Below are 13,945 nucleotides of genomic sequence, written 5' to 3' on the forward strand. Positions count from 1 at the left end.
ACTTACACTTTTATTTTGTACCACTGTTTCACCTAGATAACCAGCTACAGTATGTTTGACCCGTGACCCATTATCAGATCAAGAAAGTCTTTCTTGTGTTGCTTGTATAAATTAAGACTGATTTGATAGACTGGGTGTTTTTACTTGAAAATAGAAGGGAAAATAATCTTGTCGAAATATGTGGGGCCCTAAGTTTTGCTGTGTTCACGTCACTGTTTGGCATTTTTGGATTTTGAAAAAAATAAGTTTTTATTTTTTAATATTTTCATTTTTGTGTTAAGCACATAATTGTACATGTGTTAGTGCACAGTTTTGATGCCCTCCCTGAAAATGTACTATGTTCTGTAATAGCCACAAAAATGAAGAGAAGGTGAGTCCACACTTTTGGCCTTCAGTATGTATACAGTGTCACTCTTGCGTGAGCTTGCTGAGAACAGGATCCCATTGAAAACAACAGCGCAAGTCTGTATTTTTTCCTTGCGTGGTGTTGAACGGACTGTGTTTTACGTGGGCAGACTTTCTGGTGTGAGGAGGACAACTGAACATATCACTTAGCCACGAGCACTCCCACACCCGTGCTGCTGTATGTCAATTAACCATTTTAGAAGCCCAGCCTCAGGGCTAGATTGGTCAAAAGCCAAACAGAGCGTTTGGCCGGTGGACTGTTGATGATGTTTGCCTGGTCCTCCCCTCAATGCACTGGTATCAGTCCTCATGCCGCCACAGCTGACCAGTGTCACATTTAGGTATTCATTTTGGCTGTTGTGCATGGTCAAAACAGCACATAATAGAGGACTACAAATATTGTCACAGGCCTCCTTCCTTACTATCAGAGTCCCACATAACTAACACGGTGTGCGTGTGTGTGTGTCCCATATGGTGGCCAGCCATATAGTAAAATGTAACAGAGGGAGGCAGGAGTGGGGCTGGGGATTTTCACAGATTTGAGGTGTAGACAGTAGGAAACAAACAAATCCTGCCAAGTTTTTAAAGATTCACTGTGTCTCCTTTGCTAGATCTCATCACTTTAGTGCTCTCTTCCGTATCTTGTAAAAGGGCAGTGTCACAGCATGAGGGGTTGTTTAAAAAGAACATACATCTCCAAACAGGAACAAGAGAGAGAGAGAGAGAGAGAGAGAGACAGAGAGAGACAGAGAGAGAGCTACCATCCCAACCCCCACCTCCCTGTGCATTGTGTGCACCACTGTGTGCAGTGTGTGCCGTGTGCTATACATGCGTCATGCGGTGTGTCCACAGCCCTATAACGTAACAGGCAGGAAGTGTGATGTGGGGGTGAGGGCTGTGGAAGGGGTGTAGGGGTATGTACAGTATACTATCAGGGTATGAGAGTGAGAGATCGCTATGTGTGTCTGTCTGTCCAGTCAGTGTGTGGGTGAGGCTGTGTGGGTGTGTGTTGCTGTTGGTGCTGTGTGTGGGTGAGGGTGTATAAGAGTTATGCAGGCTGTACGTATATGATCCCACATAACTGAACAGCTTTGTAACTCTGTGTTTGCGCCAGCATGACTAATGGCTTTAATGTTTAATTGCAGTAGAGGTTTGTCATCCGACCAAGAATTTGGTCTCGAGTGTCATGTGACATATTGTTAGACCATGACAACAAGTGTCTACTAGCCTGATTATCATGACTTTCAAATCTCTTCGAGACTTGGTCTGACCAAGAGCATAACAACTAACGTTCTCAAACAGCATGGTTGACCCACCTCCCTGGGTTTGCTACTGGTCGAGGGCAGAAAAGGCTGAGCCAAAGTTTAAACCAAACATTTTCTTAGAGTATGTCTCTGCTTAAACCTCGTAACTGTCTTGAACATGCCTCTACCCAGGACCACTGGAGATGTTCAAAGTTAATTGGTTCCCCACAAAGTGGGTGAAGTTCCTTAGCCGGAGTTCAGACTGTACCTGAACAAGCTCTTTGCCTGAGTAGTAGCAGAGCTGAAGGTGTTGCGTCATTGCGATGGCATTGCGATGGCATTGTGAGCCTGGGTAGTGTCCACAGTAAATGTAATATCACTCCTCTCTACTATAACACCTGCCTAGCACCTGTGCTGCCATGGCCTAGTGGATTGGGAGTTGGTCTTTTAGGTAGGAGGTTTGCTTAACGGATGCCAACTGGGAGAGTTTGGAGTAGAATGTTAGTAAGCCTAAAGGAGAACGACAGGAGATGGAGCCCAAAGTGGTGGACTGCGCAAGACGACCTTGGTTACACTGGTGCCGTAGACCTAGATGAGAGTGAGGTTTAGTGGAAGAACATCAGTAAACATGACATAGCGCTGAGCTATTGGTCTAAATGTTTATCTCAGAAGCCTTAGAGAAATTGTTGGGCCTAATTTCGTAACATTATAAACAAGCGAAAAAAGACACAAGCCCAGCCTTCTCCTTTGTGGCACGGGGAATCCCCCTTTAGGCAGACCTAAGGACTGTTCTATTCAATGCTAGGAGTATTATGACACGCCCCTTTAGACAGACCGGAACCTGGTCGTGTTAGGTGCCCATAGCAACCTATTACATTGGCATCTCTCTATATACTTAAAGAATCTCTGATCTAACTGCTGTTAAGAAAATAATGAAAACAAATCAGCTGCATAAACACATACCGAGGCAGATAATCAGCAAATCATTGACTTTATACATCATGTGACTAAATTCATTTCACCAGCTAAAACAAGTGAAAGTGCTGCAGCCTAAAATCCATTGAACAAGACAAGTCATAACACAGTCTATGAGAAGGCAAGCTGGAGAAGATGATGGAAACATCTGGCAGTTCAGAGAGGGAGAGAGAGATGTGGTGACAACTGTGTATGAATTATTCCAAATGAGAGCAATGCGGTCCAAGTGCTTTACACTTCCCTAAATCAAGCCCAATCACCTGTGTGCTGTCACCTGGCCTCAGGTTTTACCAGGCGAATACACCAGCTGCGACCTGAGCAAGGCGAGCGATGGAAGTAATTGACTTCGTATTGAGTCGTGCAACAAGAGATTCGAGCGACTAGAGGTGATTTGCATGACGAGAGCGACGGTTTGTAGTTGAACTCCTGAGAATATTATGCAAATGAGCTATGACCCGGACCAGCGACAAGCCGCGACAGTCAATGACTGTATAGGGGTCAGTGACCACAGCCAATGGGAATGTTTGAATGCTTGCGTTCAGCTGGTATCAGACATACTCTAGTCGCTTCAATCGCTCGTATCGCTTGCTGCTGCACAGAAGCGATTCTCTGTCGCTTCAATTGCATCGTGGCCGGTCTATTCACCCAGTTAGATGCGCATTAGGAGGAAATCCTGATCTAAACCCAGTGTAAACACATTTGGTAATTTCCTCCTTAGGTCTGCTATTGAAAAAGAGTGAAAAAAATACCAAGACACACTTTCATTCTCTTCCTGCATTTAGCTTTAGGGCCTGCCCAGTATCTCTGTGTGCGTGTGTGCGTGCGTGCGTGCGTGCGCGTGCGTGTGTGTGTGTGTATGTTAGACTAATGCATATTCATATGATGCCTGTGCTGATGATTGACAGTTTAAAGGAGGTGTGGGTATGTGTGACTGTTAGTGCAGCAGGAGTGGTTGAGGATGTATCCCTCACACACACACACACGCACGCACACGCACACACATTGCAGAAAAGGCAATTGCATGTTTCTGTAGTAAGTCTAGTCTGTATAAAAGGGTGTTGAGAATACCATGAAAAGAACAGCAAACCGAGAACATGAACCAAAATCACCAAGTAGGCTCGCCCTTTAAATCACTGTGAGAGACAAACAGTGTAAAACAATGTCAGGCTATGCTATTACGCAAGTCTAGCCTACGCCTACATGATCACTCACTCTCACTGTGTCAGTAGGGTAATGTGTGGTGAGCATGTGACCTGTCAGGCATGTTTCTGAGAATTTCTCGTACCAACACTTAAGGTTATCACAGTTCAGGTATGGGGTGATCAAATAGCAGTCAATAGGAAACCGTGAAGTCTAGAGGAAGTCAAGTGTGAGTGGTTAAGAATGTGTGGCATGACTGTAGTTTTTTTTCTCTCTGCTCAATATTGCATCCTGCAATTGTGTGCAGCTATCGAAAAGCAAGCAGCAAGATCAGTGACAGCAACTTTACGTTACAACATCCATCTAGATTTGCGAAAATAGCCTGCATGATGAAGATTTTTGCGCACACGGTCTACCGCATAATCCTCCCAGGTAGGTGCAACAACCAGCCTCACACAAAGTACTATCACAAAGTACTATCAAATCTGTTGCTTTGTTTTGATCCCAGAGTGTGGGCTATGCTATTTAAAAATCCATGCGTGAAAGTGAAAGCACACATGCCGTTCCAATCTCAGTTTGATTGAGTCATGTGCACAGTGCACTCAAGGTATGATTCCCACGAACTTTGACCTTAATACAGCGCAGGCAGGGCGAAGTCAGGTTAATTGGGCTATTTGTGTCAGATTTAGAACATCCATGAAAAACAAAAGCCAGAAAAACGCATAGTTGATTTTCCCAAGTCATGATTAACTTTTTAAATTTACAATGTGGCATGTACTCTTTCCTGGGAGAAAAAAATGTTTGTGATGTTCCGATAAAAAACAGGGGTTCCCAAACTTAACCATGATAAGGCCCCCATATAGGCTACCAGATTCCAGCCAAGGCCTCCTTACATGGGCCGTGCCACACCATTTTTTTTCTGTGTACCTCCTTTCTCAACCATAATCAAGGTCTGTGAGTCAACAGTGATCCACTGGGATATATAAAATAATAATAGTAGTAATAATTCTCAGAGATGCAATAGATTATTATAATGTAATTATTACTTAGCTTATTTTTTGTATATATTTATTCAATTACTTTATTTTGTCTTTTATATCCTGCCAACCTGCTGCGCCTCCCCTAGCACCACCTCATAGCCCCCACTTTGAAAACCACTGGCCTAGAAACTCTGACCAGATGACCCTCAGTCTCCAATTCACCTGCCTGTTCTCTCATTTGTAAATTCTCCAGTTCAGTCATTGAAATGTGTGTGTGTCACACTCAAAGAGTGAGACTTAAGAACACTGAATGGTTGTGTTTTTGTCATTTTTCTCTACAGCACTCATTGCGGCTACAGTGGTGGCATGCGCCAAAGCTCTTGGGCAGACATGTCAGGGCATATCCTCTGCAAATGGCTTTGAGTTCCACCTGCCCGACAACGTCACTGAATACACACGGCAACCCCATTGTGAGCTTATGCTTGATATAGAGGTAATGAACATCTCTGCAAGGACAACAATTTTTTGTTAATAATAGCAAGTCTTTTATGTGATGGGGATACTGTATTTAACTGTACACTAGCATTACAGATTCCATCAATACCTGATTTACCTAGTAGCCCATTTCCATGGCCTTGCATATTTAAATAGAAAGCTACGTCAAAGCTGTGTACCTAATATGACTGCCTGATGTTCTCTCAATGAAGGGCCACAACAGGGCGGTATACGAAAATGGTATGGCACCAGTCAGCATAAGATTCCCAGTCGTGGGGGCTACAATGGACAACTTCACCCTGGCTATCTGTCCTCTGTCTGTGGTGCTGGACATTGCATGCCAGTTTAAAGACAATGAGTTTCATCGTCAGATTGTAAGTACAGTTTGTAGTTATACCAAAGACATTCGATTCTTCAACACTGGTTTGATTATTTAAAATAGTTGTTCAGTAAATTGAAGGTAGCACATATTGACTTTATCCCGCTTCCCCCATCCCCATTCTCTCAGCTCAAGAAGATGCACTGCTCCTGTAAGTACATCATCATTTGATTCTTTCCTTTTCAGTTTTGTAATAACATCTGAACTAATAATGTCTGTGTTTGTGTTAATTTATCTGACTGTCTGTGTGAGAGTGATTGTGTGTGTGGGTCCGAGTGAAAGGAAGTCAATGTTCCTAAGCCATTTCACATATACTGCTTCACAGTGTTAACTTAGTTTTACTTTCTCTTCAGGTGTCAACTCTACTGGCAGTCCCATTAGTGGGCTCACTACCTCCACATCGACAAGTGAGCAACGCTTTATATATATATATATATATATAAATGATATTGGTACAGCATAACATAATCAACATAACATGATTAGCAAGCCTTTCGAAACACAACCAAAAACCCTCAGCAAAGCTACCGTTTTTAGGCAGAGCCCTCTACTCCACCTCCTCACGCTGGCCATAGTCAGTCATTGAACATCTACTGTACACCTACTTTACATCAGTTGTAGTGATAAGATATAATGATAAATATACCACTGTGAGTAGAGGAGGCCCTAATTTCCTTGACGAGTTAACCAATGAGTTAAGTCTAAATAAAAATAAAAATAAACAGTTGACAGACCAGGATTTACTCTGGGTTCTAACACACATCATGGCTAAGAGAAAACAGGCACTCACCATGCTCTATTTGTCCATGTATCCACTTGTGAATCCAAGTTTACTTTGCTAAAGAGTGTAGTAGATGTTTGGCAGATATATCCATGGTATAAATATTCAGTGTAATTTGTAAAAAATAAAAAAAATAATAGAAAATGAAATCATGTACCATAGACTACGTAGCTTTGACAATAAAGAAACTGAAAGCAAAAGACATTTCAGAAATGTTTTCTCACTGATAAGATAACTTACTGTAAACGGCACTCCCTCGACAACCTTTCCCCCTTTGTACCTCCTTCACAGAGAAGCATTCATCCTGCATGTAACTGAAATTAACAATTCAGATTCTTTACTTTATAGTCTTGTCTTGGGGAAATGCTTTTACACTGAGCTACCTTCGATACTAAATGTTACTTAAATTTGTACAGCAAGTTCAGTCCATGGCCTCTCATGTTGATCAAATACTCTGGCAAATTACTCCCCCCACCAATTTATAAAGCTTGCACCAATGCAGTATAAACACTACTTATGTCACTGCAAACTGCCTTCAGTATCCACTGCATCTCACAGCATTTCTTATAATTACAGTCATGAATTAGAGTTGATGATTTTTTTTGTCATTTCAGAAGACTACCATAGAGCACATGTTGGCATATACATCACCATTGCCCTTTTAGTCATGGTCATTCTTGGACTGGGGAGCTACACATTGAGGTGCGTATTTGATTTGTGCACTGTGTTCGTAGTACCATATAGTTTTTATATGCTGTAAGATGCTAAGTATTTCCCACTTTAGTGTAATGATTAATGTTCTAATCACATCAGGAAGAAGACGGTGACCTAAGGAGATCAGCATGACAACGTCGGCTCATCTGCCAAGAGCTCCACGGGTGCCTCTCAAAGTCAAGATATTGGCATGATGCCTTAGAATAGATCACATCAGACTAGCATTATGATCCGTATAGGTAAAGATTGTGAAGGTCATTATAACTCCTGAAAGGCAGGTTTAGTCACCTCTGTTACCTCTGACTGAGTGGCATATCTTCTTGTAGAAGAGGCCTTTTACTTGAATTTTGTTTGAGGAACATCATCACTTCTATTGGACTTGTTACCACTTACTGTATGTTATCTCAGCTGGATAAGGCACTAAACCGCCTTAGTTGAATACCCTGTAATGTTTTGCACTCAGTCAGTATATTATTACAGTATATATATGTAATATATAGCCTACTAGTATATTATAGTATTGTAGTAGCAATGTTATATTCACATGCTCACTCCATTTCACTTTCACTTTCACTTCACTTTCATACTGGGAGCAAAATAATGAAGCACTTAAGCATTTCTTCTCAGAACATTTCGCAGCCAGCTCTGATTACATGCTGGTTTTCAGTGCACCGTTACTTATAAAGTAGACCTCACCTGACCTGACAAGCATGCGGTCGCGCACGTGTGCACACACACACACCCTGACCAACAGTCATTACTATGAGGGGCTGGGCAAATGATGCCAAATCTAATGGATCGGTTAGTTAAAAGGTCAAAGCATACAATTACCTATTGGGAATTAAATTCACATAGTGAAATCAAGTGTCGTGAAAGGGTTTCTAAACATTATTTATTATTTATGCAGTTGACACAGCAATATTTTATTTATCCTGGAGGAAATGAAAAAAAGAATGTGAAATAAATGGCTAGGTAAATGTTAACTGTACTATTTGCACTGATACCCTTTGGCACTTTACATGACAGGGATGAGATCAAATTATTATATTTTTGCGACACAGAACCACAAACATGGTTAGGTCAGGGATAGCTGAGAAACATGTTCTCCTTGTGTTTGCATTGCAAAGCCTTATTTATGATTGGTGCAGCTACTGGGAGAATTCTCCCTGTTTTCTTCAAAACTGTTTCCTGTTTCTTGTATTAAGACCTGTTTATTTTTAAGAAATAAATATCTTTTGTGATATCAAGATGTGTTTTGATGTTGAGATAAAAACACATGGTTCATAATGTAGGGGTCCCTTTGAAAATGACATGTCTACAAAGGGAGTGCTACATACAAAAAAGAGAACACATTACTCCACTAGCCTAGGGGTTTTTCAAGCAACTGGCATAGTAGTAAACCAGGTTAAGTCACCCTTGAGGTAGTGGTAAATCATCTCATAGAAGAGCTTGCAGGCCTGCTTTTCTTAAAGGGACACTGTGCAGGAAATGGTCAAAAAAGGTACTGCAACTATGCTGCTCATTGAAACTGGGCTGCCTATTGCCAAATTTCATCTTTACATGAAAGTTTACTAAGTAATAAACAAATATTTTCTAGTATGGTCCAAGTAGAGTCATTTTTGCAGCTAAAAATGGCTATTTTTGGAAATTCAAAATGGCGGACCATGGAGAAGATCCCCCTTTTCCTGTATGAAAAGTGCAATTTTTCCAGTCATAATGAATACTTAGAAGTTGATGGTGGTGCGTATTCATGAAAAAGGTAACATTAGTGAATGGGCAGCATAAATTCTGGAAATAAACAACTAAAAATCTCACACAGTGTCCCTTTAACAGAATGACACCTGTTGTCTATCTACAGGCAGGTTTACCACTTCCCATGGATAACTTACCAGGTTTATCACTCAACCAGCTTCTTGGAATACCCACCTCGTGTGGTGAGAGCAAGATAGAACACTCTCTAGAAATCAAGTACTTGTGGCCATATACGTAAGTAGGTTTATAAAAACTTTTTCCCACCATAGCAGGGTTTCCCTTCCTCCTCTTTTGTTTTTACATTTTTGTGTTGTTTTCCAGACACCCCTAAACATACATCACATACCTTATGTAGGCCGACATGCCCTACTCACTAGGTTGTGCTAGTACTGAATTTGGAAGGCAATAGTTATGTTAGAAACAAAGCATTTCCTTACACACCACAAAGAACACATTGCAAATAAGTGATTCTCCATTTCATGCAGTCAAACCTACAGGGCAAGTGACATGATGACCCTCTTTATGCAAAGTAAAGTAGGTGAGGCATGCTTTGGTGAACTTTTGAAATAAAGGAGACACGCTCACACTCGCCTATACTGTAGCCCCTTAATGCACGCCGTACCTCCTGTGGCACGGTGTAATAGACATTGAAGGTTAACTACTATAGCACTACACAACTATGACAGTGCACAGGGCCTTTAGTAATACATTACAACTTGGTCATTGCCATTCTGGTAACAGCTAATTTATAATGCCGTGTCTTAAGGGGTTAATATAGATTACTGGATGGTGAATCCCACATCATTTATTGACAAATGAAGGAAGCGAAGGACAGCACTCTTCAGATTTTTCTCAGTTTTATTTGTTATTTGCCTACAAACGTTTCGGGCAGAGCCCTTCCTCAGCGATGGCGATTGCCATTACATCTGAAGAGTGCTGTAATTCGCTTCCTTCATGCTTTGGTGAACCACATGTGTGTACAGTACATATTCACACACAAGCACACACTATTCTCGGTTTGCGTTGTCTCGCTTTCCACATCACATCATCTGTGTGGTAATGATTCACGCTGTATATGCCTTTGATCTTACTAATCTGAACAGGTTACAAATCACCCAGCAAATTAACCAAGTCAACCAAGCAAATTAATAAACTATTATGAAGTATTATTGTAAGGAAATGAATTCACCATGTAACAATGTTGCAATTTTTTCCCACTGATTTTCATTACGTCTGGTCTCTAGAGGGGAATTCATTGTGTGTGTGCTTGTGAGTATCATCTTCTTAACTCTAACTGAAATTATGAAACATGTTTTGCTTTTCTAATGACAGTTGAAAGGTGGCTTGCATTATCAAAGAAATAGTGGTTTTAACAACACATATCTATAAAACACGATTTTAGTAGGTATCAGGTGACAGTAGCCAAGCATGTTAAACTGAAGCGTGAGTGAACCACTTCCATGCAGAGTACGATAATTGTGCAACAGATTGTGCAAGATAAGACTGGTACTTGTCAGGGAAGATTAGGTACTTTCTCTATTCACGAGATGAAAAAAACCTCACCACAAACGTGTGCCTGCATATTGTGTGGATGTAAGAGTCATTGTTCACACAGAGTAAAAAACATCAGACACACACACACACACACACACACACACACACACACACACACACACACACACACACACACACACACACACACACACACACACAGGTAGATACACACACACACACACACACACACACACACACACACACACACACACACACACACACACACACACACACACAAACAAACACACACACACACACACAGATACAATGATACAGTGTAGTGGCCATAACTTATCTGATTTACCTAATTAGCCATAGTTTAGTTATAAATGCCTGCTTTCCACCCATTTACGAGGCTCAAAGTTGGTCAATACTTCATTCCGCACACTCACAGGGTTTTTGACATGTGAAACAAGGCATAGAGAACGTTGGTAGCCCACAGGGTGTTTAGAAACAAAGCCTTTATAACAGGTTGTTGCAACCGCAGATATAGCCAACGCCATAGCCAGTTTAGCTAAAGAGATATGTCCAGTGTATTTATCCATGCCTGCAGTTCACCTAGAGGGCACTGTCAAGAGAGCGCAGCCCATTCATCCGAATGGAGTCTGCACTCACCCGTTGTAGAGTGCAGTACCCCCCGGAAAAGTAGTGAGTTCTCTTTGGTGAGAATTAGTGGGTTAAAAGAAACACTAGAATGAAAGACTTAATCATTAGCTTTTATTTAAGCAAAGTGTGCAAGTGACATATTACATTACCATAGTAATTTGAGATGCAGAATGGGAAAAGGCAGTTTAATGCGACAGAGGTAGTGGGGTCACTACTGAGTGAGTACTAAATAAATCTGAAATGGGGTCTAACCGTTGAACTCCACTGCACTTTAAAGAGACTGCAGTACAGGGGCAATGATGGGAAGACGGTTCCCTGGCAGTCCCGGGCCAATCTGAAAAAGACAAAAAGAGAGGGAAAGGATGGTGGATGAGAGAGATGCCAACTGAATCCAAGTAGTAGAGCAGTATACAGCAAATTGACATGCAAGATAGTCACAAAAATGCATCCAAGTCCAATATCCACACTATTAAGGTCAAAGGTCAAAGGTCAAGGTCATTTAAAATGCACATCTTCTTCTTACATTTTGTCAAACACGTAGTTGAATAGGGAAACAAAAAATGTTAGGCTTCGCACATCAGAAACAGCAAATCTGAACTTGAATAAATCTGACTCGCAATGCATGCGAAGAGTTGAAAGGGCTATATCATAGACATTCTAATGCAATGGAGTTTGCATTAAATGCCTTGGCAGGAGGTTTACAGCAATGTTTTCCCTTTATTTAAAGTTATACTGGCAGGTAATAAAAGCGGAAAATAAAGCTCAATTATTTAACTCAAGGGGAGGGGTAAAATGATCTTATTTCCACAAATTGTGGTCTACACTGTTACCACACTGTTGTAATGATAACATGCTGATTTTTTTTGACAGTGGCGGGGCTGTTGTGAAAGGGGTGGGCAGTGGCACAACTCATTTTAGTGCTGCCACTGCACCTCCGAATCGTGTGAGTCAAAGAGCGTGTTCCATTCTCTACACTCTGCACTGTGTACTGTGATACAGTGCACTTTCCACCCTCAACTTAACGGCTGAATTTGAGGGTGAAGTGCAGGTCCAATTCACGTTCTGTCTGATACACTTCACGGAAATGACGGTTGTCGCGTGTCATCAGCGTTTACCAACCGCCAATATACAATTCATCACGGAAGACACTGTTCCTTATGTTGACAATTTTTAAAAGTTACCCCCTTCTCTTATACACATGGCTATTGTCTTTTGAATCAAAGCTATGCTGTCATCACAGAGATTCGGCAGTTTGACCAATCTGACACTCAACCAGAGAGGAAACTACGTAACAAACATGGCGCCGTTGAGTGCGAAAAGTGTACATAACTGCACACTTCAAAAAATGGCCGATTTGAGGGCGTTATCCGGGTAGTTTACAGTACACTTCACCGCCGCGATTAGAAATGGAACTGCCCTGCGTACCCAAACACAGTGCGGGAAGGGCGGACAGTACGAAGTTTGGAACAGCCTCATAGTCATGTGCACAGGAGACGAGCCTTCCACACATCCACTGCCTCCTCTGATTCCTTGGAATGGCTTTTGTTTGTTGAGCACGTCTGGAACACCCCCCGTTCTCCCTTTCTCCAGTCTGCATTCTCTCCTTTCCTTCCACTTTTCTTCCCTTTCTACCCCCCTCTACTCACTCACACTTTGTCAACTTCTCGCTCTATCTCTCTCCATCTCCCTTTCTCCCCGCCTCTCTTAATGTATCTGTCATTTTTAGGACATGTTGAGCAGAGGAAGTTGCAGGAAGGAGCACATAGAACAGAGTCTAATGTTGAGAGTCTGAATGTTGAGGTGTCAACTCTCTAAAGATGTACTACTCTGCAGAGAGGCAAACAGCATGCATTATCTGTTAAGACATGGCCCCTGTTATGAATTTGCTCTTACCAGAATGAACATAAAGATGAATGTCCACGCACATTGCTCCCGTGTTTCAAGCCTATTGGACACCAGATGGAAATTAGCCCTTGGGCTACAATCTGGCATGTTTACATATATGTACATGTATGTATATGTTCATTAATGTGCAATGTCCTGAACAAATAAAGTAAAGTAAAGTAAGTGAATGCTTTCAAGCTAATCGCTCTTCATCAGTCTTACCAGAATGGCAATGACCAAGTAATGATATATAACTAAAGGGTCTATGTAATAGTATTTAATACTATGGTAGTAAGGTGCAAATATCTATTATAACATTTCCACAAACGGAGCAGTGCGCATTATGGGGCTATTGGCAGAGAGCCCCTTCACCCTGTCACCCCACCCTGATGCTGTGGCCCACCCACTTCTGCATATAGCTCCAGGGTGACTCAGCAGCCCCTCAGCCTTTACTTGTAGCGCAGCCTCTGGAACAAGCTGGCCCTGCACGTTCGCCTGGCCCCTTCCTGTGTCTGGCTCCTTGTTTTCCTTTTTACACAACAACGTAAACGTCTCTCTATTTTATCAGTGTTTAGTGTCATGTATTGTTGTCTTAACAATTTTTGATAAATTATAGTAGGTGAGCTGACGAGGCTATGAAGCATCCTTGTAAAGAAGATTTTTTTATTTTGCCGTTGTGAAGTTTAACTCCAGCAAAAGTGCTGTTTTAATTTGCAGAACTAAACAGGATAAAACCCTTAAAATTCCTGTTTTTAGATTGTCAAATAATCCACTTGATGTGTATACAAAGATAAAATACCTGGGCCACTGGATTACAGATGATATGAGTGATGATGATGACATATATTACAGTGTTGTAAGATATATGCGCAGGCAAACACTATAGCCCGCAAATTTACATTCTGCTCCTCAGAAATTAAAGTGGCTCTGTTCAAGGCATACTGCACACCGCTATACACTGCACACCTCTGGAGTTTGTACAAAAAGTCCAGCATGCAGAAACTACAAGTTGCATACAATGACGCACTAAGAATTG

Source organism: Engraulis encrasicolus, chromosome 5 (assembly GCF_034702125.1).
Source record: "Engraulis encrasicolus isolate BLACKSEA-1 chromosome 5, IST_EnEncr_1.0, whole genome shotgun sequence".
Lineage (NCBI taxonomy): Eukaryota > Metazoa > Chordata > Actinopteri > Clupeiformes > Engraulidae > Engraulis > Engraulis encrasicolus.